The following is a 25,053-nucleotide window of genomic DNA, read 5'->3' on the forward strand; positions in this document are numbered from 1 at the left end:
ACACGCTACGATACAGCTGTTTTTCATTCTCCGTGCTAACATCCTGTAAGTTTTATTCGAATCGTGCGATGTTTGGTGTTGTTGTAGGACTTCATTAAATCATCGAAAATATTAATCCACTTGTGAAATCCTAGGAGAGTAAACCACATCCACATTTTATTTTTTCAATGTTCGACTAAAAACGTTCGAATATCGACGCCTTTATGTTGCTGAGTGTCAAATACATGTTGATATTGTGCTGCATCATGAGGGCTTTCAATTTGCTGTTGTGAAATTCTTTGCATTGATCAACGTATAGATGTGCAGGTATACGGCTCTGGGTCAGTACAGATTTCATAGCAGCAGCCGCATCTTTCCCCCCACCACGGATGAGGATGAAACAAAAATGTGACAACGGTGTTAAAGTGGGTAAGCGTGTCAAGGATGCGAAAACTGCAACGATAAATAACATCACGTTTAATGATTATAAGAACCGTCTGAGGGGCTTACCAAGAGTTGATCAACCCCACAGTGCTTAATACGTAGTAAAAAAACGCGAGGTTAGCTCCAATGTACTGAAAAATTGATCATGAGTTGACAAGACGGTAATATGCAACCGATACCTGGGCAAACAGGTACCAGAACTTGGAGGGTGTGCTGCAACCCCGCAATAAACTAGCCGTAGGCTGGAACTGAGGGCATACAACCGTTGTAAATATATGCGTTTGACACCCATGGCGACAGTTCATGAAGCAGAGACGTTTCGCAAGCAATACGATATTGAGCAGATCGAAGTTTTAAAATTCGAATACCGTGTAAATTCATGTATTCATCAATTATTTATTTATTTATTATTAATATATTGAACAATTATTCATATTTATTCGTTTACCACGAGAAAAGTTTTCAGAAAATGGAAAAAAGTTTCCAGAAAACGAAAAAAAGTTTTCAGAAAATGAAAAAAAGTTTCCAGAAAACTAAGAAAAATTTCCGAAAATGAAAAAAAGTTCACGAAAAAATAAAATGAGCATTAATCGTATCGAAAAATTATAGATTATCATTATTATTATTATCATTATCGTTATTATCATCATTTGAAGGCCTTTGATCACGGCAGGTGATGCTGGAGGTGTCCCCTGCTACCAGGGTCCGGCACTATCGACGTCGAGGCTGCTTGCAGCCCCTCTCTTCCGCAGTCTAGGAGGACCGCGATCCTCGCCCCTACCAGGGTCGTCGCAAGAGCTGTCATTGCTCGCGTAGTAATGACCCCTGGATTTAGAGTTCGCATGATTGAGGTACGCATACGACGTCCTGGCGCGGAGCTTCGGGGCGGCACAGCCAAAATATTAGTCCACTTGTGAAATGCTAGGACACAGCCGCCCCTGAAGCTCCGCGCCAGGACGTCGTATGCGTACCTCAATCATGCGAACTCTAAATCCAGGGGTCATTACTACGCGAGCAATGACAGCTCTTGCGACGACCCTGGTAGGGGCGAGGATCGCGGTCCTCCTAGACTGCGGAAGAGAGGGGCTGCAAGCAGCCTCGACGTCGATAGTGCCGGACCCTGGTAGCAGGGGACACCTCCAGCATCACCTGCCGTGATCAAAGGCCTTCAAATGATGATAATAACGATAATGATAATAATAATAATGATAATCTATAATTTTTCGATACGATTAATGCTCATTTTATTTTTTCGTGAACTTTTTTTCATTTTCGGAAATTTTTCTTAGTTTTCTGGAAACTTTTTTTCATTTTCTGAAAACTTTTTTTCGTTTTCTGGAAACTTTTTTCCATTTTCTGAAAACTTTTCTCGTGGTAAACGAATAAATATGAATAATTGTTCAATATATTAATAATAAATAAATAAATAATTGATGAATACATGAATTTACACGGTATTCGAATTTTAAAACTTCGATCTGCTCAATATCGTATTGCTTGCGAAACGTCTCTGCTTCATGAACTGTCGCCATGGGTGTCAAACGCATATATTTACAACGGTTGTATGCCCTCAGTTCCAGCCTACGGCTAGTTTATTGCGGGGTTGCAGCACACCCTCCAAGTTCTGGTACCTGTTTGCCCAGGTATCGGTTGCATATTACCGTCTTGTCAACTCATGATCAATTTTTCAGTACATTGGAGCTAACCTCGCGTTTTTTTACTACGTATTAAGCACTGTGGGGTTGATCAACTCTTGGTAAGCCCCTCAGACGGTTCTTATAATCATTAAACGTGATGTTATTTATCGTTGCAGTTTTCGCATCCTTGACACGCTTACCCACTTTAACACCGTTGTCACATTTTTGTTTCATCCTCATCCGTGGTGGGGGGAAAGATGCGGCTGCTGCTATGAAATCTGTACTGACCCAGAGCCGTATACCTGCACATCTATACGTTGATCAATGCAAAGAATTTCACAACAGCAAATTGAAAGCCCTCATGATGCAGCACAATATCAACATGTATTTGACACTCAGCAACATAAAGGCGTCGATATTCGAACGTTTTTAGTCGAACATTGAAAAAATAAAATGTGGATGTGGTTTACTCTCCTAGGATTTCACAAGTGGATTAATATTTTCGATGATTTAATGAAGTCCTACAACAACACCAAACATCGCACGATTCGAATAAAACTTACAGGATGTTAGCACGGAGAATGAAAAACAGCTGTATCGTAGCGTGTACAAGCCTCGGCAAATCAAACGAAGTGATCGAGCGCGGAAATTCAGCGTAGGCGATCGAGTTCGAATCAGCAAGTACAAGAATGTATTCGAAAAAGGCTATACACCCAATTGGACGACAGAAATATTCACCGTGAGTGAGGTGAAAAATACCAATCCACCCACCTACAAACTTACCGATTATCAAGATCATCCCATCGAGGGGGGGCTTCTACGAGGAAGAGCTCACCAAAGTGAAATATCCCGAGGACTACCTTGTGGAGAAAGTGTTACGCAAACGGGGGAATCTGTTCTATGTGAAGTGGTTGGGTTTTGATAATTCGCACAATAGTTGGATAAATAAAACAGACATGTAACATAATTTGTATGTATTTTCCGAATTACAATAAAAGATTTTGAATATACAAATATTTCCACATTTTATCTCCTTTGTGCGCACATGTGCCATACTCTGTACTACGAAAATAATAATAATAATAATAATAATGATAATAATAATAGTGATAATAATAATGATAATATGCAATTTTGCCATACGATTATTACACATTTTATTTTTTCGAAAACTTTTTTTCATTTTCTGAAAACTTTTTTTCATTTTCTGAAAACTTTTTTTACGTGTTAATCAAATGGGAAAAAAGTTTTCTGAAAACTTTTTTTCGTTTTCTGAAAAGTTTTTTTCATTTTCTGAAAAGTTTTTTTCGTTTCCTGAAAATTTTTTTTCATTTTCTGAAAACTTTTCTCGTGGTAAACGAATAAATATGAATAATTGCTTGATATATTAATAATAAATAAATAAACAATTGTTGAGTATATGAATTCGCATTTTGAAACTTCAAATCCATTAAATATCGTATTGATCATGAAACGTTTCCGCCCGATGGTGGATCGTTCGAGGCGTCAAACATCAAATATTTACATCAATTCTATGTCTAAAGTTTATCCTATAGCTATTGGGGGGCTGGGACAAACCCCCAAGGTACGGTGTCGGTCTGTCCGGGTATCAATTGCCGCTTGTCATCCTGCCAACTCAGAGCCAATTTTTTTTGTACGATCGTGCTTACTTCGTGTTTTTTGCTGCGTATTAAACACTGTGGAAGAGTCAACTCTCGGTAAGCCGTCAGACAGCGCTTATAATCATCAAACGTGATGCTATTTATCGATGAATTTCTCACACCCTTGGCACGCTTACTCACTTTTACGCCACTGTCATATTTTTCCCCATCCTCACCCATCGTAGTAAATGTGTACAGCTTTGCTCGCAGTCCCACAAACTCTGTCATAATTTTACCATTATTTTCATCCTTCATTAGCCCTAGTTGTTTTTTGTTTTTAAGGGGAATACCATACACATTGTCGGGCGGATAGTCAGAGGTGTCAAACATTGTATCTACATCACGTTTGATGATATCGTAGATATTAGGCACATTGAATTGATAAATAAGGCTGTCTGTGTCGGTATACATCAATTTAGCCTGTTTATTCGAAAAGTTGGTTTCAATATAATTTTAGTGGAAGTCGTAGAAAAAGATTTTTGACAGATCTAGAATTGATGCGCCGACGTAAATAGGTTTGGCGAAGTGAACTTTGACACGATTCATTTCAATGATAACCATATCAGTGTCAAATACGGTGCAGCTGTGAAAGTTTGCTCGGGCAATAAGCGTTCTCGCACCACCTTTTCCCTCCCATTTTGTAACCAATTTAACATCTTTATGATTTCGCACATTCTCCATAGTCTTGCCGAACACAGCGTTATTCATGAGTTTGTAAAAGTTTTTCTCAAATTCATTCCTAGATTGCTTACGCATGTCTGTATTGAGCGTGATGTAAGGCTCGAGCCATGGAGATTGCGCAAACTTCAAAATTCTATGCACTTTCGTTAATTTCAATCCTAAACTCAAACACTGTTTCAAATTTCTATAGTGCAATATATACTTTGTTTTGGGGTGAAGGGTGGTCGCGAGTTTGGCATTTTTACTACCTGGGGGAGTAAAATGTTCGGGACAAAGAGGTAAGTCTTTGTGATCCTCGTGGAGTTCTACAGGGTAGTCCAAATCTACCTCCAGAAAGTAACCGATCGGCGAATCGTCCGGATGGTTCGTTATATCGATCTGCTGATACTCCCACTCGAACGAACCGATTGGTAAATGCACGCTCATAGCTGCACCGTACAGGTTATTCACGTCAAAATACATGAGATACGATTCCGCTTTGTTTGGATCAAAATCTGTTCCCATGAATCTATTATTGGCCCGAGCGTGTCGATTAGAACATTGCGCTACGCCGCCTCGAATGGCTCTTTCAATAAATAACACCATTTCAGGGTTGTCTAAAAGTTGCAAATTTACATTAGTATGCATGAGCATCGCGTCAAAAGCAAGCCCCGGTGCAGTGTAGTAATGCAACGGATCTAAATCGTATGTTTTGAAGCAGCTAGCGCGGAAATTTTCGAAAATGTCGGCAAGCAAAAGAACATCGGTCTCTAAATATAAATCTGAATAGCCCCCCAATGACTCTAAATGGAATTCCCTCCAAACAGTTTTCGCGTGCTCGTAATCGGTGTCTGAAATATTTGCATCGCAGAGGTGCGAGTAGAAATGCTTCTTTGCAGGTAATCGCGGTTCATCGAGTTTCCCCCAACAATCGACGTATTCATAGGGAAAAACGCCTTTGCGGGTCATCAAACTGAACTGAGTCGGGTTATTATAAAATTTACGTGTTATGCGTTTATCGGTATCGGTCAAATATTTGGAAAGTTTATCGATGCTGCTAGCCATAAATCGGAACGAATCGATGAATCTCAAGTGCATCATTGTTCCATCGACGCGTTTCGTGAAGGATATGTATTTTTCCTTATTTATGGGTAGCAGTGTAATTTTACCGGGAAAAGTTGACGCGAGGGATTTCATTAAAAAGTGAGAATCGTAACCGGACAAATTGTGGAAAACTATTGGAATTGTGTGCGACTCTCTGAAATTCAAATTACACCGATTATGAGCAGGACCACGGTATTTACCCGTGAAGTGACAGTGATCGTAACACTTTTTCTCCTCAGGGGTAAACGGTTTTTCACAAATATAACAATTCTTTGCGCGCATGTGACGATCGCGTTGCACTTGGGTAAGAGACTCCATCGGAATTATGTTTTTGATGCGTGACTCTACTTGAATTGATAAATCTTTGAGCTGTTGCATAAACCAATCTATGCAATCGACACCGCGTTTACCGTGGAACTCCGATAAAGTCTCATCGTACGCGCAATGTACATAGTACGCTACACTGTGCGGGATATGCTTTTGAATTTCACAAGTCTTACGAGTTTCAAATTCATCTATAGGTTCAGGGATTAATATACATTCGAGGTCGGCGTATACGACAAATGGAACGGTGCCTTTGTTTTGAAAATTGGAAAATACTAAATCTTTACACTTGGGAAATTCCATGCGTACTTTATTTAGCATAATACAATCTTGCCGATGATTGTCGTAGGCGTGTTTCACGCTAAAGTGGCACAAACATCTGTCACATAAAAACAGCTGGCCATTATGATCAGACAATTGTTTGCTCACCAATCGGGAAAGATCTTTAATCCAAGCAAAGTGGAATCTCGGTGCAAACTCACCAGTCATATCGTCCTCCGGATTACTCTCAACCATTAGAAGATGGATCGTGTCAATGTTTACGCTATGCAAATTTTTACTCAAATAAATCGGCACGATGACGCTTTTATTTGATTTTGCATGATGCGAAAAAGTTTGAGATTCTATTCCATATACATTGATGCGCAAATTATTCAATCTCTCAAGCTTTTTCACATCATGTGGAGTAGCAGGGAATTTGATACCTGTACAGTCCAACTCGGAAATATAGCGACGATAGTTGGGAGTCCTATCGGTGTTGATCTTGACCGGGTGGAGGGCTGCTATGACGGACCAGAGAAGGCATCTTTCGTCCTTGTTCTTCACGTTCACCACAGCCTTCTTCCGTTGAATGTCTTGGGGCAGCTCGACGAATGTTGAAGCCCCCGCGGCGAGAGGCTGGTAGCGATTGATATTTACGGCGATGTTAAGGATCTCAATCAGACTCCAGCCGGAATCGCGCTGCTCGAAATCTTCCACCTTTGACTGCAGATCACCCCGTGCACGTGTAAACCAATCATTTATATCGCTTGATGGGAGGAGAATCGCCACGTTGGAGGTGTTGAAACTCTTAACTTCGGTCGAGATCTCTTCGTGCTTGGCATTTTCAAATTTGCACGATAATATGAGGTTAACCTTCACATTTCCCTCCTCGCGCAGTATCAGCTCCAACTTCTCGGTGACGACGCGCTGCACATCGTCCAGAAAGGCGTCCAAGTTTTTATGACGGAGATTTGTGATAACCCCCGTTCTGATTCGGCTGGCAAAAGCGCTATCCACGTCGTCCCATTGTACACCCGCAGGAGTACCGATATTTCCACCCGTCACCACTGTGGGCTGCTGCAACTGCTTGATCTTCGTCACCCAAGATTGCAGGAGTGCGATCGTATGTTGGATCCGTATTTTCGCACCAACGGTTGTTCCTCGTTGCATGGAAATATCGCGCAGAACTTGGATATTCGCAATTCCAACATCAGCCCAATGATTGATGACGGCGTTATTCTCTTCTCCGGGTGGTTGCTCTCTCAGCAAATTGTACGTCCTCTCCATCTGCTCCGCAAGTCCCATATACGCTTTGACTGCCATGACTTTGACGTTGATATAAGCTGAACTTTGTATAACTTTTTTGACTTGCACGTATCGTGTAAGACTGACGAGTCTGCATCGGATGCGTTGAGCTTATATGTATATAGGCCGATAGATCGCAAGAATTTGGGAACTGTGCGCACTGCGTTCTGCGCATATCGGAGGGTAAAATGACGTCAGAGATGCGGTGCGCACTGCGTTCTGCGCATCTCGGAGGGAAAAATGACGTCAGAGACGACTGGGTCCCCCCTTTATCCGACCCGCCATCCCTAAATTTTTGGGTTTTATTGCCCTCCCGACTCTGCAGAGATGATGAAATTCATGTAAAAAATGACGCGAAAGACGGCTGGGGTCCGCAGTCCCCGCCCCCACCATCCCTAAATTTTTGCGGTTTATCTGCCAGTTTGAAGTCACCCAGTTCCGCAGCTGCATCTTGCCTTAAAGCGTGTTGGAACAGGTTTTCACCCCCTCCCCCTCCCCCTCTCCACGAACCCACCGCCGCCTAATGTAGTTTTTGAGTTTTATGAGTCTTTAAGCAGCGTGGGCCATGTGGTGTGAAAAATCGGTCAACGAAAAGCAGGTAGCGAACAGTGTTTGGTGTAAGAAAAATCTTATCTTGCCCGCTCTTCACCGGATGGTATGTGTACACACAGTTTTGGGTTTTACGACTCTTTATAGCGAACAAGTCCGAGCCTGCACGTCCCCTGCCATTCTCTATGATATGTATGTTCGGTTTCAAATGAGCTACTATAACAAAGAAGCTGGGCCTTTGCTATCGAGGCGTGAATTTACAAACCAAGCTCCCCTTATCGTCATCGATTGCTCCAAGCAGAACGAAACATTGAAAACTGGGGACCTGTGGACATTCGATTGGAATTTGACTCTAGCACTACGTTCCCACCACACACTTCTGCCTACTGCATGATCTTGCATGATCGCATTGTTGAATATAATCCGATCAGTGGTACTGTTAAAAAATTGGTATAAGTCAATTTTGGAATAACGATATGTTTAATTAATATGGATATTGAAAATAATATGTATAATTTGACTCGTTAAAATTTAGAATAAGATAATTGAGAATAGAATAAGAAAACTAAATGTAATTGGTGTTAAATAAAAAAATTGTTAAAAGCATTCAAAACGCCATTTTAAACCTTTCTTCAGGGGTCATTTCCTGGAATTTTTTCAATAGATCTAGCGGGTTCTTGCCTTATCTGATTTATGTGCGGCTTTCCGGCGCCAAACAAGTCTCGACAGGAATTATTTTGTGTGTGTGTGTGTGTGTGTGTGTGTGTGTGTGTGTGTGTGTGTGTGTGTGTGTGTGTGTGTGTGTGTGTGTGTGTGTGTGTGTGTGTGTGTGTGTGTGTGTGTGTGTGTGTCAAGTCCTATTGGAATAGCCGCCAAAAATGACCGGGGGGGGGGGGGGGGGGGGTGCGCGCGTCAGAGGAGATGCGCCGCGAGTCAGGGGGGGGGGGGGGGGGCTAGGGGGGAACTAGGGGGAGCGCCGCCATCTTTGAGTTAGAACTCTCATATATACACTACTCTCTTTTTCTTTGCCGTTGGCGTACTACCTTAAATATTGACTGTAGCAAAAAAAGGTAGGGACGAAAATTGTTCAAAATTTAATTTTCTGCAAGTTTGTTTGAGTTCATTTATGCCCTAAAGTCAAAAATAAACAAGATAATACAATAGATTTACTTCGCCGCTATTTTCAGGTTTAATTCGAAAAGTATCCATTTTTTGAAAAAAAACTCGAGAACCAGACTTTTTTGTCTACCATTTTTCGTTAAAATTGAAAATAGCCGAGTTATTCAAGAAAAACCATTTTTCATAAAATTCAAGATGGCGGCGATAGCAAGGGGCCGATTTGGTCGACTTTTGGTTTGAGGACTCCCAGTGACCCCTCCAACGATTGAACCAAGAAAAAACGGAATTAATGCAAAGTGAGCTCGATTTTTTGCCTATCTTGACTGGACTAGTAACATTGCGAACTTTCTATTTTCTCATCCTCCTTTATTCTTACCCCCACCCCTCAGGGACTGGTGGGTAGCTCCCTTATTCTGGGAGGTCCATGGGCCTCGTGGAGTCTGTTTGTTGTGATAAGATAGGCGCCTCCCAACACTGTAAAAAAATGCGGTGTGGACTTTAATAGAATATTTTTGGGTGTCAATTTAACACTATTCGATGACAATCTAATACTATCTGTCGCCAATCTAAGACTATATATCACGTTTAAGTCCACACCAGCCACTTTCGGTCAATTTTAACACCGCCAATTTTATACAACAACCAAAAAGGATACCTCTTGAGGGGTATTGCTTGGCGCCGCTCCCACGTACTTGCCCCGGGTTATAGTCGGGACATCGAAGAACTACAAAATCTACAACCCTAAGTCTCCGACGTCTGATCGCTTCCCACGTGACTCGAGTAGCATTTCTCAGGCCCTTAGGCCCGTTATCTGCTAGAATCTTATTCGGACTTATTTCATCAATTTCACCAATATTTTACCGATCAGAGTGCCGTTTTGGGATCTTTCTTCATTGCCGAAGAGGCGCGTATTTCATTCTCACGCACATTTGATTAGCGGATTAGCCTACCTAAGCACATATTTTTTCCATTCACTTTCCTGGAAAATTCTGCGTATGTGACAACGATCCGTAGATGATTTTGTCAATGGACGCATCTCTACGAAATCAACCGAATATGTGAAATTCAACAGATTTGGAACACAAATTAAATCTAGGATCAGCAAAAAGATGCACCCATTATTCAAGCCGAGTCACGAGCACAAAAATTGACATTGCTACCGTACTTTTTTGTATACATCGTATTTTGATCACAGTATTCGGATAGATGATTTTCTAGATTCAATGAGAAATTACATAAAGTACCTACTCGCACATTTATAGTAGGAAAACTAGAAACAAATTCTAAAAATAGTTTTTTCATGGTTACTTTTAACACTTTGTAAATTAATTAAATGACTGGAAATACCATTTAATACGATCGAAATCCTTAGTTGGTTGTATTCTCTTTCTTTTTTTTTCTTTTTTATTAGGCATACGGTTCCTCAATCTTTTATGTAATCGTTACCTGTTGCATGATTTTACTCGTTTCATAGCAGTTTGTACAAAATTTTAGATGAATATCGTATGAACTGCGTCAGAGTCTTCAGAATTCTATAATTTTTTTCGATGGAAGCATACATGCAAAGAATGGGACATGGTAATTTCTATCACCGTAGGTAATTTAATAAATGTATCCGTCTCAGTCGAAAATGATCTTTCCCAACATTTGCTTGGAAAGTGAGATATTCGAAATCTGTGGAGCGTACTTAAAGTGCCCCATTCATAGTAAAATAAATAGGCGTCGGTTAGTTTAAAATAAAATAAAATAAGGTGGATTGATCATTTCACCGCCTATCCTGCCAGTCTTACTTTTCTCGGGAAAAAGACAACTCAAATCAAGCTCCTCTTCACAGGTGTTGAAAAAAATAACGTATTTTTACACATGCGGATGCGTGATATCTGACTCGTGCGTTTACAGCGCTCGCAATGGCTCATGTCGCAAATTTCACACTCGTCGAAAATCACCAACTATCCGCACTAGTAACACAACGTACTGTTTTCTGATTTTAATGAATCTTTACGTTTCCGAACCTCCGGTATGCGAAAAACAGGTGTTTAGAAAAATATCCGTCTATCTGTTTATCCGAACAAACCTCCGCAATAATCTCGGAAATTTTGTTCAGCAGTTTTTATGCTAGCATAATACAAAAAAAAAAACTAGAAACTTCAAGCCACGTAAGATTCGCTGACTAACCAAATCTTTTGTATAAATAGGTTAAAGGATTTCCTAAAGGAATGTGAAACATTGATCGTGACACAGAGCGAGTTTCATCCGAGAAATAGGAGGACAAAAGCGCACAGATAGGGTAGATAAATTCGTCTGAAAGTTTGTTTGAACAAGATTAGAATGAGACTGCTCCTGGTGGGCGTATATTGCCAGGCTAAAGACAAGTAATCGCAGCTCCACGTTCACCAGAATTTACAGTACCAGTTAGGCTGCGTAACACTTCTTCAATATACTCACCTGATTATGTTAGTTTTGAATGTGAGTCATGTTTGATGTCTGCATGATGGGACGAAAAAGAAATCCTACCCCATTCACATAATAGCATATTTCACGTATTGCTTTAAAATAAACTGCAAGACTCCAATGCGAAATAAGCGATCTAAACTATTTTTAACGTTAAATCGCAAGTGTCTTCAAACACCGTAGTTCATCATAATTCCATATTCTTGCCCAGCTGTGTTTGTTCACAAGACATTTTGGGTGTATCGATTCATTAGTAGTTTTATACATTCTAGGGGTGATTCAGCAGAAGCTCCAATTGGGTCACGGTTGCGAAATATGAGAAAACTGCCATTTAAAGAAAAATTGAGGTGTCGACTGATGTTCGCTTTACATGGGATTAATCAATTTCAAAATTAATACGATTTCATTGACTCGTTATAGAGAAATTTTGTATTTTATACTTGAATGTAGGTGAACTGACGATGAAAATGCCACTATCCGCACTTTGACTTTTGCTGAGACGATTCTCAATTTTTTACAGCAATGAATATTGCAGAACCTTCACTTTTTATTAAATACTCATTGATCGAATGATTTGAAGAGGATCGACTGGACGGAAGTAAGGATAATAAAGACAGCACGAAAAAAAGCAATTTAATCAATGTGTGACAGGTACAAGGTGACACCTGCCATCAGAGCAAAGTAGCACAAACAAATTTATCGTCGAAGAGAGTCAAATAGGCGCTTACATCAACCAATACATACCTAAATTCCTCGTAGCAGTATGTCAATGTTTTTCACATACAGCCATTATACACGTAAATATTCCACTGCTGGGTCGGCATAGTATAAAATATTTTTCAAATGTCTTTGCATTGAGCATAAGCAAACAACACTACGGATCTTGTAGGACATCACTGAACATCTCCTCGACGATTAGACAGCCTCTTCGAAGCACGTTCAGCACATAAAGGATCTACGCCTGCCATTACGAGCTATGGTCATGCATGTCACAGCTCGTAATGATCGTCAATTTCTCCAGTTAAGTAAGAGAATAGTACTACGGCGTCAACTGTGATCAAATTAGCATCATCTTGAGAATCCTATATATTTAGCTTCAGAAAATTTGTATAACTTACACTCACTATCATAGGATTCCCCCTTTTTCAATTTAATTCAAATTTCAACTTTATTAAATTAAACTTTCTAGGCCGATCGGCATGTCTTGAAAGAATGAATGAGTTAATGATTGTAAGGTTATTTTTTGGTTATGAGAACTATTTCAAATTGAGGAAATATGTCATTATGGGTTTCGAATGATCAAACTATAATACATTCCATACAGTAGGATGCTGCAGTGAGGTATAAACCTATTTCTGAACTTAAATTATAGTAGTTAGTTTTTTTTTTTTTTTTTGAAATTGTGCCTCAAGCAAATAATAAAACCGTTACACATTCCTAAGGTTACATCGCAAATTTGTTCAATCGCCGCAGTTTATCATATTTTCGTATTCCCACCCAGTTGTGTCTGTTGTAACAGTTGAATTTAGCCGCCAAGGCAGAGACTACGTAACTCAGTGATAGGTAGGTCCGTAGGGAGGGGGGCTCTCACCTAAGCGGTGATACGGCGGGAGAATCGATCGAGAAGTGTAAGAGAGACGACGGGAGAGAATCGATCGAGAAGTGTAAGAGAGACGACGGGTGAGAATCGATCGAGAGTATAAGCGGGAAACGACGGATGAGGGTTGATCGTCAGGAGAGTGCGTTCTAAAGAAAGAATCCTAACGAACGAAGAAAGACAACTGACAAAATGAAGTAAACGCATACGAATTCCGGATCAAGGAAGAACCCCCGATATCTGACGGACGAGGGGATTCAATTCGGCCGGGCACGTACTGAGTGAGCGCAACCGAAGAAATGGGACTGGTATCTGAAGAATCTCCTCAATGACGCTTATGATAAGTTTTTATATATATCCTGACCTGTACGATTTTATTTGTAAGTTTATGAGTATGCCTTTTATGGAATCGTTGTCGTCATAGATGTCCGCCGTCCCCATTTTATTTATACAGTTTATTTATTATTTTCGTTGATATTTATACGCTTCTTTTATTCGGTTCTAATTTATCGATACATGTCATTAGGTCATACCAAACGCCCGGAATTTCGTTTCCAATAAAAACAATAAAAATCAATAAAAGTAATTTGATAACGGCATATTTTCGTTAATTGCGAGGGGCTCCGAAATTGGAGTTAATCCTAGTCTAAATAAACCGCGAACACGAAAAACCGTTACACTGTTAAAAATGAATTGACGGAGATACTTATTTTGACAAAGAATTAAAATTGAAAAAGCAATGTTTACTGCGAAAATTAACTCAACCTGGTTTGTTAATGTGTCTGAGTCTTCAAGTGGTTGATGTGTTGCAGAAGATCATTACAAGCAAGTGTTCAAATCTTTATCCATAGGGTGGTTGATAAGGTCGTAAGTGTCCCAGAAGTTCTTAATGATGCATAAAAATAGTCGGTACGAATAAAGCCACCAGGCTTGCTTGATTGCTTATTAAATTCTGAAACATTTCACAGAAGTGCAAGTTCTAGACTCATGAACGTGGTACCATATTAACTTTGCAAACTTCTACAATTCTGAACCTGAACTTAGGACACAACACTCGGTTCGTCCGAGAAAATCGCTGTTTCTGGAGTGTTTGAGGTCAATGAAAACAGAAAGTAAGATGAAATAAGAACAACGGCATTACGTGAGAACTCCGTACCACCTTTAAATTTTTTTCAACGTTATTTTTATTATTATTACTGGATTGAATCATCAATTTTCCGAAACGTCAGGAAAATAGACTCATCTCCAGGTTTTACATCATAAAAATTATGAATACGTATTTTTATGAAAATCATTTCAGTTTCAAACACCTAAGTGTTTCCTTCGTTGAATCTCAATCCCGTAGAAGTGTGTGATTGTTCTGCAAAAGGTCAGGTTATTCTAATTTATAGGTACGAACTTGAACTTTGGGATCCTAATAGAATGTCCAAATTTTATTACTTTAGTGCAACTCTGTTCGCAATCGTTGCAAACTGATATGGTTTTTTTTTTTTTTTGTTTTCTGAGGAACTATAAATTTTCGATTTCAATTTAGAGCGTGTCCATACATATTTGTTTTTACATTGAAGGTAAATATTCACATCAAAATAGCCCGAACTCGGCTGAAGAAGAAGGTAATGCATTAAATTTTATTACATATGACAAGGCAGTCGTATTAACACACCTTATCAATAATTCACAATTTTCCAAATTTGCTGCAAAACATTTCAGGGCAAGAAGTACAGTTAGTAACTCAAGGTAGTTTATATGAAACCTTCTTTCTTCAATTCTCAAGATTACGGGTACTTCTTTCCTCCGAATAAGCATCCCAGCCGGATAACGATGCGTCTAAGTTGATCTCTTTTTTAAAACAATAGCTAGGCAACACGACACTCTAATACTAGGTACTCCGAGAACTTAGCAAAACTTCTAATTTGATATTCAGCTGTGAGCAGGTATTCTTATATTTAGTCTTTTAGACCATTTTTCTTTTGATTCGTTAGTTCCCCTACAAACCCCTGTGAGCCTAACAAGAACCCCAGATATTTACACCTCAACGGTGGGGTTAAAGAACTTTCTTTAAAGGTAACGATGAAACACAATTCTGTCAGTAGTGTCACAGTGTCTGATTCATTCTTTGAACGTATTCCTCATTTAGCACCTGTACAACGAATATTGTTCAAATAAATACTTGATATGTGACCCTTTTTTCTCAGTACGTCCATAACTGGTATTAGACTTTTTGTAAACATCGTAGAATTCGTGCAAAGCCCGAAGGGTAGGCACATAAACTGGTTAATTAAACCCTTGAATCTGAAGTGAAAATATTTTCTGTCTTTCACTTCTACAAACATGGCAAAACATGCAGCTTCAATACCTAAAGAAACCATTGTCACGTGAGGAGCGGTCTCGTACGCGACGACTTAACCCTTTAGATTTCCGCAGAGGTTTATTCTTATTTTTTTTCGCAAATTTTGAGTAAGCAATCTTTAGCCTGGTAAACTTGAAGAATTACTTCGATATCCGCAAAAACTTAGAGTGTAGAGAGAGCTCCGCGAAGCCAGGAACGGATAAGTAATAAAAACGTGTTTCCTCGCGGTTAAACAAAACCAAACCTGCGCCAACAAGCCTGGAAAATCGGCGAACACGTATTACGCTGCGTTTACCTTGTCGAGATGACCCAAAGAGAATTCGTACGTAGAGAGAGCTCTGCGGAACGTGTAACGAGTAACGGGGGAGTACAAAACAACGTTCTGTCCCGTGACTGAACAATTTACCATGAATCCTCGCCAACTACTGGATACAACAGACGACGAGCACTCATCAAGCCAAATCGACCTCGCCGTGACGAAATAAAAATAGTTTACAGAAATTCCGCAGAAAATTCACGTGTAGAGAGAGCTCTGTGGAACTATCAACGAAAGAGTAATGATGAAAATTTCGTTCCGCGATTAAACCGGTTTGCAGCGTTCTCGTAAGAACCCAAAATATAATCCGGACGTAAATAAACGAATGGCGTGATAAATATTATCCGCGTAGTTAAATTAAATTCCACGAAACGGAAAAAATTTCGTTACCCAACACCGAGAGTTAAGTCACGGGTGAATTATTCTTATAATATAAAAGCGAGAATTTGGCAGGAACGAGTAATTGGGTCATTTAAATAAAAACACGGCAATTGTGCGGACAAACTAATAACGAACAACAATTTGTCGAGGCGTAAAAGCCCTCACGGAGTAGAGGGAAAAGTCCGAGCTAGCCAATGAATGATAGTGAATTTATTGATCAAACTCAGGTAACAAGTGCATGAAAAGGTGAATAAACTCCCACAAGCCAGTGACTTCTATCGCAATTGGAATGATCATTTGCTTGACTAAATCAACTAATTGTAAGAGAGCTCTCTTATCTATTGGAGGGTACAACATCCTCTTCTCTCTTCTAAGTCAGGTCGCTGGGCGAAATAGAATTTCCCAGTGGCAAAATCCCAGCTCGTTACAGGACCCCAACTTTTTGGGTACGAGGGCAGTCCTTGCCCCAAAGACGACTACGGATGACTCGCAGCTGTTGCGGTGTCGCAACCGGTACTTCGACGGGACAGCACTATCATATCTTGTCCTCACAACAAACTGCAGGCATATAGTGATAAAATAGTGCAAAATAATAACTGTATACTTGGCGGCACAGCCGAATATCAGAATTGGAAAATTATAACAGAAACACAAATTATCCGGAACCTTGAAATAGAGGCTGCATACACAACCGTTCTCAGTGGAATCTCTTTTCTGTCTGTCTTGAGCCGAGTGTTTTCACACCCGGACACAGTGCAGTTGATAGCCACATATCCTCTTAAGTGCAAGCAAGGAGGCTTTCCCCCGAAGGACCCAACTCAAGGCGCTTCATCCAAATTTTGGCTTATGGACGAGTTGGGCGAGTTTGGCCTTCAGGACTGGTTTACGTTATTTCGAAACTATTTTACAATTGTCTTTACAGGCTAAGACAGAGGAAGAGTTTTACCCGACCCGTCGTGATCAGTTGCAGGCCCTTGCGACCTTCTCTGAATCTGCCGGTCTTCCAGTCTACCATCCCGAGTTCATGAAATAGTACATTGCTTACCGAGCGAGAAAACGGTCGTTTGCGCCGAGGTGAACATACTACATATTTTCTTCAATAGCGATGTGAAAGCAAGTTTCCAGTAGCTACGCGCTACAGATGTTCAGAGCTTATAGTTTTTGTCAAGCAAGTGGCAGCAAACACTAAGGGATGATAGCTCTGCTACTGGTGTGCCTGTTTTGGGGAGTGGAAGGGGGGCAAAAGTGATCGCGGGGTTGAGGGACGGAGCTCTGGTCGGGTTGTTCGGCTCCCTGACTCGAAAAAATAAAAATTTAAAAGTAAGAATAAAAATTCACTCCATAAGACCAATTTTTCAAAGGTTGCAGCTCATTTTCTAAGTTCTCCACGTATTCGCGAACTTCCGCAGGCGTTCTTTACTTGTCGGCAGGGTTATTTTTGGTTAAAAAAAAATTAGAATGTGAAAGTATGGAAAAACTATAAAAATTTATTACACAATTATTTTTGATACAACAATTATCAATTTCTGTGGTAATTATTTTCAGAACAAAAGATCAATGTTCTAAACCTCATAAATTACTTTGTTCTTGTAAGACAATCGGAATAGCTACTACTGACATTTTTTTTTTTACATTTATTTTCTCCCAAAATAAAAGTTACATCCTGTTATATTAATAACTGTTCGGATTTTTGGATTTCATTGCATTGGTTAGAGCACTTGAGTTGCTGACAAGTTCCACCATAACGTCCTCCGAATCTGACGCATCCAAGACATATTCAGTATTCGGATCTTCAAGTTCAATATCGTTTGTTGTGGTTTAGTCTGGTGCTTTTGGAAGTGTCAAGGTCATAGTCGGTAGGTTGATCATGTTGAAGATCATCGAGTCATTAAATTTGGCTTTTTTCAGAGGTTGTGAATTTGTCGAATCCGGTGCTTTAGAAACGGTTGAAGTTGGAATTACGAATGCAGTTTTAGACATTGATGATTTATTGATGTTGTCAATCATTGAGCCAGTATTTCTTTTGTGTCTAATCGAGTCAGCTATCTAACCTGTAACAGAATATTATATTTATGGAACCAAAAATTTAAATTACAACTAAAAGATTACCTTTGGCAACTGTTGAAGATTTCCACTCTCTGTGGCGTTTGAGTGTTTCCATATTGGCTTGTGAGTCAACAAGCACTGTGGTAGAACGGAAGATGTGTCCGATGCATCTTTCTGGACCTTCCAAGCCCAGAAATTCCGCAATCTGCTCAGGTATTTTTTCAAACGTGTGTTTTCCAATGACCTGAACGGTGCACTTTCCATTTTTGTGGCCGAAAAAAAATGTCTTGCTGAGTGCATTTGGTGGACGCAGTGTAATGTATTTCTTTACAATTAGAGCCATTTCATTTTCTATTACAAAGCATCTCGTTGTTCGGTTTTTGGTGTCGTTTAATTTCACCAGAATCAAATTTCCTTATTGATTCACGTCATTGCAATTCATGTTGATGAATTCGCATCCTCGGTGTGCAGCGAATAGTCTAAAAACAGCTACAACCTAAATTTGATACAATTTTATGAAAACATGGATTTTATACAGAATTATTGAAGAATCCCAAAGAAAATACGAATACGTTCAGTGAAAGAGCAATAAAATTTATTTAGCAATTAATAGGAATTTTCAAATGAATGTTTAAAATCTCATATTTACCTTCATTGCCAAAAATCTAATGTGTGGAGGTTCAGTTAAACACTTGTTAATCTCCCGTCCGGTGAAAACTTTTGACTTTTTTGTGACAAATCTTTTTTTCAGCGTTTTCAGAAAGACAATTAATTTTGAAAAGTTGTTAATTTTAACCTTTTAAGGACGGAACTGGTCGATATTTCGACCACTCAAGTATCATAATATTTTCGAGTTGTTATGGGGATAATATTATGTGTTGAATATAGTAAAAATAGTGTAACCATTCTAGGAAGCATATTTGACCTTGAAATAGTGATTTCAAGGTCAAATTTTTTATTCAGTATTTCGACCTAAAAATTGGTATACCCACGTATTTTTGTGCACTGAATTAGAAAAAAATAGTATTGCGTATGGTAAAACGCATCTTCAAAGTGAATATAAAGTCGAAATATTTGATTACCGTTAGTTTCTACCGGCAGATCAGCACATTGTTTTTTCTTGCGGAGGATTTCTTATCATTTTCGGGTTAAAATAGAAGAAGCAATAAATTTGACCTTGAAATGTAATTTCCAAGGTCAAGGATGTGTCTTGCATATCTTTTACTATTTTTTTCGTATTCAGCGTATCCAATTACGTAGGAAAGCACTCCTAACTCGCCAAGTCAAATTTTTAACATTGGACTTTACGTTGCGGACGGGAGTGGCCGAAATTTCGACCACTGGGTTGGTCGGACACTCCACGTGAGAAATTCATTGATATTATACACAAATTTCGTGTAAAATAAAAGGTCGATTTCAACGTAAAAATCCCCGTTCTTAAAAGGGTAATGTTTTTATGGAAATCAATAGTTGCTTCGAGCATGGAGTACGTCGCCCATAGCGGGCTTGATGCTTTTGATAAATTCCAAAAATAGGCCAGAAGAACGTTTTCCGAGGTGTGTTTTACTCCACTTTCGAGATTCCATTGTTCATATTTCTTGTACTCCTTTTGATATTTCTCTCGAGAGGTTCCCGGGAGTAAATTTGGTCTTGATTCGTTGGCGGCTTCTCGAATTTCGGGACGAGTACAGTACTCCGTATCGGAATTCTCTGACACAAGCAACTGGCGGCTTAGGAGATGGCGACACGGCTACGAGCTTCTACCACGATTCACGAGACGGCGACACATGTTCTGGCGTTTTTAATCCGCGCCAATCAGCGACCGGTAATCGACTGGTTTCCATCCTCGTTTGCGGATGGAAACTCGCTGGTTTCGCTCCGCTATTGTAGAAAATGTTTTTTTACTATCTTTGACAGATAATAAATACGTAACCACTTGACCAATTTCGATCAGGCTCAAACATTGAGATCGTATGAGCGGGAGTACCGGCCACGTAAGTCATGTTTGAAAATATTAACGTGTTCTTCAGATATAACGCCATGCTTGTACACAGTAAGATAGAGAAGTAGTTTGGCCAGGTAGATGATTCACAGGTAGTTCTCACCTTTAAATAATATGGTTTTCATCCGTCGGCAACATGGCCATAATACTTTGTGCACTTTGTAATACTTTCACTAGATGGACCTTGTTTCTGCAAACAAAGCGGCTGTTTGGTAATATGCGAAAATTAACTGAAACTCTAGGATTTACAAGAGCTTAATACCAATACATCAGCATTATGTATGTACATGAATTGCCTACTTTTAATAAAAAATTATAATATTCATAGAGTTTCAAAAGTGGTTTTCTTATGGTCACAAGACGGTCAAGATCCACGATTCTTTATCGGTTTTAATATAACGGCTTGGTGCTATTATTTCAGATATTTACTATGCAGCGACAACCGAGGCATATGGCCAAAGGATATTGAAACTCTATGGCAGTCTAAGCATCTAAGAACCATGAGTGTTGATTGTCGTTGCTGAGTACACGCCAGGATAAAACCGTCAACAAGCCACATAGCCGCTATGTTGGTAGTTGGGTTTCGCTATGTGACGGCTATATAGCTGCTACTTGAAACTGTTTCCCGGGTGGTATTGCTAGAATAAGCTAGACTTAAGAGCCGGCAGTGTACACACCGCGGTGAGACAATAAATGCTTCAATACGAGCCCGTCTATTGTGAATTCTTTGTTCCCACTTCCCCTATTTCACTATAGAAATACCTTAGCTTACTGTAATCCATTGGCAACGGGTATCGATTTCTAAAGCTCTTGGTACCCAAAATCTAGAACGAATGCTTCAATTTTCGGGAGTTGATGAATTATTTTCGAAATCAAGTTGTATACTACGCAATCACGTTATGAAAACTAGACGGGTATATCTTTTCATTTTCATCTCCATGTAAATTTCTCATGGATTTAGCAGCTTTCTATATCACTTTTATATTTATACAAATAATTTTATATCGTCGACAAGATATAATCAAGCTTCAACAAGGTCAAAAATACAGTAAATTATACATTTCAGGTCTCTATTCGCTGATGGCAATGCAATTCAGATAAATAAAGGCTATTCAGACCCGGATTTGAAATAAAATCCTCGAAAGTCGCAGTCAATGGTGAATGGAGAAAAATATATCATCACATCCTCGTTAAATATGCTATATAGGCTTTCCTTCTAGGAACAGAGACTGCGTTGGCAACTACTGTTTTACTTTTCATTACTTGCGGTGGTATAGAAAAAGTATTGGTTTCGTTAAAAATAAATTTTTCCAATTTCAATGAATCTATGTGTTTTCGAATATCTGCTATTCGAAAAAAAGATTATGGAAAAATGTTGGTCTGTCGGTCTATGTCGGCGGTTACAGTCGCCTTCCGCCTTAATTAGTAAGTAGTAGTAGATGAGTTTTTGCAGAGCATTCTTTTGATAAGACCTTGTCTTCGAAACTGAAGTTGTGAAATTACTTCTGGGCTGTAACGGACAGCTGATTCCAAGATCAGTAATCGACCTTTTTCGGATGAACGAGAGATCCATACCTCAACAACTACAACGGCGAGCGCGGAAAGGGCGAGGCGACGATGTAGGGGAGGATAATCCTTTTCACAGCTGGACGACGGACAGGACAGTGCGCAAATGGGATCGAACCGAATTTTAGTATAAATAGATGCCCGAAGAGGAGCTCGGCAGCAAACCCGAGGCAAAGCATCCGACTGACTCTCCATAGTTTTAGAGAAGACCCGAATCATAGTGCTTGGCTTGCGCATCGCCTACACTTCCGAGGAAAGTATCCTAGTGATTTTTTTTTTTTTTTTAAATTAAGTAAATAACAATTTTTGTTTCTCGTTGTGAGAAAAAAGTTTCAGTTGGATTAGTTAAAAAATATTGTGTTCTTGTGGATGAAACTGCCAAATCGCCCCTTGTTATGCCTTACTTTGGAGGGTGGTTTCACTCCTTTAAAATGTTTAATGGCAGATGAAAAAAATATGTTCCGCTTAGTTTTTAGTCTAATATAACAAATTGCAACAAAAAGATATCAAATCGGAGAGATTGACCTGGGATATTTTCCTTGTTTGATTGGTGCGTAGCCAAAGGGGCAAGTAACCTTAGGTAGTTTTTGTATTAGAATAGAGTGGTCACGTCGTAATGCACTTGGATCAGTCAGCGGTTGTAGAGAGCAGTTCACAGCACAGCGCTTAGCTGATTTAGTTTGCTACTTAAATGGGATCATCTAGAATCATTTCATGAATGCAGCTTCGATTTGAGATCATAGAAATATTTGCTCAATTGCATTTCAGGCTCCGTCTTTGTAATATCGTAGACATCGCGACAAAAGCATCCTTCATACTTAACGAAACAAGACTTCGTATAGCACAGATCTCAAACCGTCGAATTGAAACTTCAATTTTGGATTTCATTTTATATTGTTTTACATTTTGACTGAAATTTTGTAATTTTGCGAGAATCGCCATTTATTTTTGATTTCTATTACTAGAAGTTTGTCCGATTAAATATTACTCGAAAACATATTTGTTTCCTCGTTTGACGGTTAATTTTAGTTATCTCAGGTTCAGATAGTCGTAGAATAAAATACAGCTTCAATGTCAGTGAAGCAAATAACTTTGAACGGCACTGTTCATTCTGTGTCCGGAATCGTTATTTGAGGGATCCCGAGTTTGGTGAACAGCCTGGGATCTCGCTCTGGTCTGTAGACCGGTTGAAACTTACGAAACTAATTCGGGCACGACATACATGGAATTCCGATTTCCCTGTTTACTGGAGTTGGGCGACTTTGGTAAAAATTAAGTAGCTTCGCAAAAAATACTCGTGGATTAGGCCTACAGGGAAAACCACAAAAAAAAAAATACTCCTACGACTCTACCTCGACGGTGGTGTGGAAAAGAGTTCAATGTTAATATTATATTGGCTAAAACAGACAATAATAATTTAAAACGTAATAAAATCATAATAAAATAAAATACTACTCGAAATAAAATTAACAACAATTTTTCAATACCTACGTATCTCACTTGTTCTTTACTCTCTTCCCTCCGCAACCCTAAAAAATCAATAAAAACATACCAATCGAAAAAAATTAACAAGTCAAATTGTTTTGTTAGAAAATGCACTATAAAAAAACTGAGAAGCATTTTTATTGTGGGATTTGAAATTTTTGAGTTATCTCACCTTGAAGTACTCTATTTCCTTATTTCTCGTCTTTTTCTGCTCATAATTTGTTTACTATTGATTTTAGGTGAAAGAGTTATAAAAACAGTTATAGATAATTGTATAAAATACAAAAATGCTTTCTACAAAGTCAACCTCACGGTTACGGAGATATAACAAAAAAAAAGGATTACACTCTTAATTTCAAGATGGCGGCCGAATAACAACACCACCCGTCCCGAAAACTCGGTTTTACACTATCGGGTGACCCCGCTATGATATAAAAAAAAAATATCGCTGCCTACCCAAAATGCACGGTTATCCTTTTTTTGAGCACAGAATGACTGGACTATATGTCCGAGTCTACGGAAAAGGCAGTTTCGGTAACTTGTTACCCAAGTCTGTGAAAAGACGGCTCTGGCGAAAGTTCGAGTCTGTGAAATGCTTCAGCATAGTTAAATAGGGTATTTCGTGTTGGCAGACTACAGGAGTTCCCTTTTCTATTTTGATTCATCAAATTTTTTTAAGACGAAGACAACTCTCCGTAACGCAAGTTCATGAGTAATCACTCTCAGGAAATCCGCACGCGTTACAGGGTATTATTGAGTTAGTGACTTGGTTGAAAGCCCTTCATATTTGCAAAAATATATTTTTCATTTTCACTACCGCGTGGTCCAATGCTGTGAAGTCAAATGTGCCAAAAACGCGAGCTTTGTGCCAGAATCCCGTAAAAATTTTTTCTGCAAAACTTTCTTTAACAGTACTTAAAGCGTACCATCTATTACCTATAGGCAGATTGAAATCGGCCGAAATAATGTAAAGATTAAAGATCACATACTAGACCGATATGATCTATTACCTTCAAGATTATCAATTAACTTTGCAGTACACAATTCGATCAACTCGTAACTTAGCGGTAACAACCGTTGCGAATTTCGATCGTCATTATATGTACAATTCCGTCTAAGAGATACTCGTATAACTATGTGGTGCCACCAGCCCAGGCACAATGTCACCACCATGAAGAATCAGGGCACTCCGGCATTTTGTTTTTAGTTGAAAATCGTAGCATTATCATGTAGGAAGTAGTGGTACTACATAGGTATCATTCGAACGAGACTCTTCATATAATTTCGATCGAACTTCACAACAGGTGACTTCGTTTGAACGTTCAATTCTATGTGGAATTCTAATTGCATCAGCTTCTGCTTCTTGTTATACCGTGATAAATTATTTTATAATCGGCCTTTATTGATAGCGTCTTGGTTACAACGAGATATACGTATATAGCTCTAACGAAGAAGACCATAGAAATACAGCCAACTGTTTAGAGGGACAACTCATTGTCAGTCTTAAGTCTATATTTGTAGTTGGCTTATTATATTTCCAACGTCAAAGAACTGACACGGTCTGATCGGCCTGACTGCCTATGATATGGAGTTTTTATGACTTGATTAGGGGCATCTTTGTATCGTGGTTGCCATGGTTTCAACAACTTCAAATATTTTTGGCGTTCGAAAGACTGAGTACAGCTATTTTTAATTTATAGCTGGGCATACTGCTGTTATATAACCCAAAAATTAAGTGAATTTTTCGATTCGGCACACTCTCTTTACTCGACGACTCATTTTCATTCTTGATAACTTTTCTTACTTCTCGCAGGGA

At 39.2% G+C, this 25,053-nt stretch overlaps 1 protein-coding gene and 1 long non-coding RNA gene across 2 annotated transcripts in view; both read right to left on the reverse strand.

Annotated features, from left to right (window-relative positions):
* The window catches only part of LOC124211732 (gonadotropin-releasing hormone receptor), a 222,957-nt gene that overhangs the window by 160,927 nt on the left and 36,977 nt on the right, over positions 1–25,053 (reverse strand). The gene's annotated exons all lie outside the window — the stretch shown is intronic.
* On the reverse strand, positions 17,689–20,053 carry LOC138190433 (uncharacterized). The gene is made up of 3 exons (XR_011176377.1): positions 18,834–20,053; positions 18,248–18,680; positions 17,689–18,189 (listed from the first exon to the last, which is right to left on the reverse strand). It is a non-coding gene; the product is annotated as an uncharacterized lncRNA (long non-coding RNA).

This window comes from Neodiprion pinetum, chromosome 2 (genome assembly GCF_021155775.2).
Source record: "Neodiprion pinetum isolate iyNeoPine1 chromosome 2, iyNeoPine1.2, whole genome shotgun sequence".
Classification (NCBI taxonomy): Eukaryota; Metazoa; Arthropoda; class Insecta; order Hymenoptera; family Diprionidae; genus Neodiprion; species Neodiprion pinetum.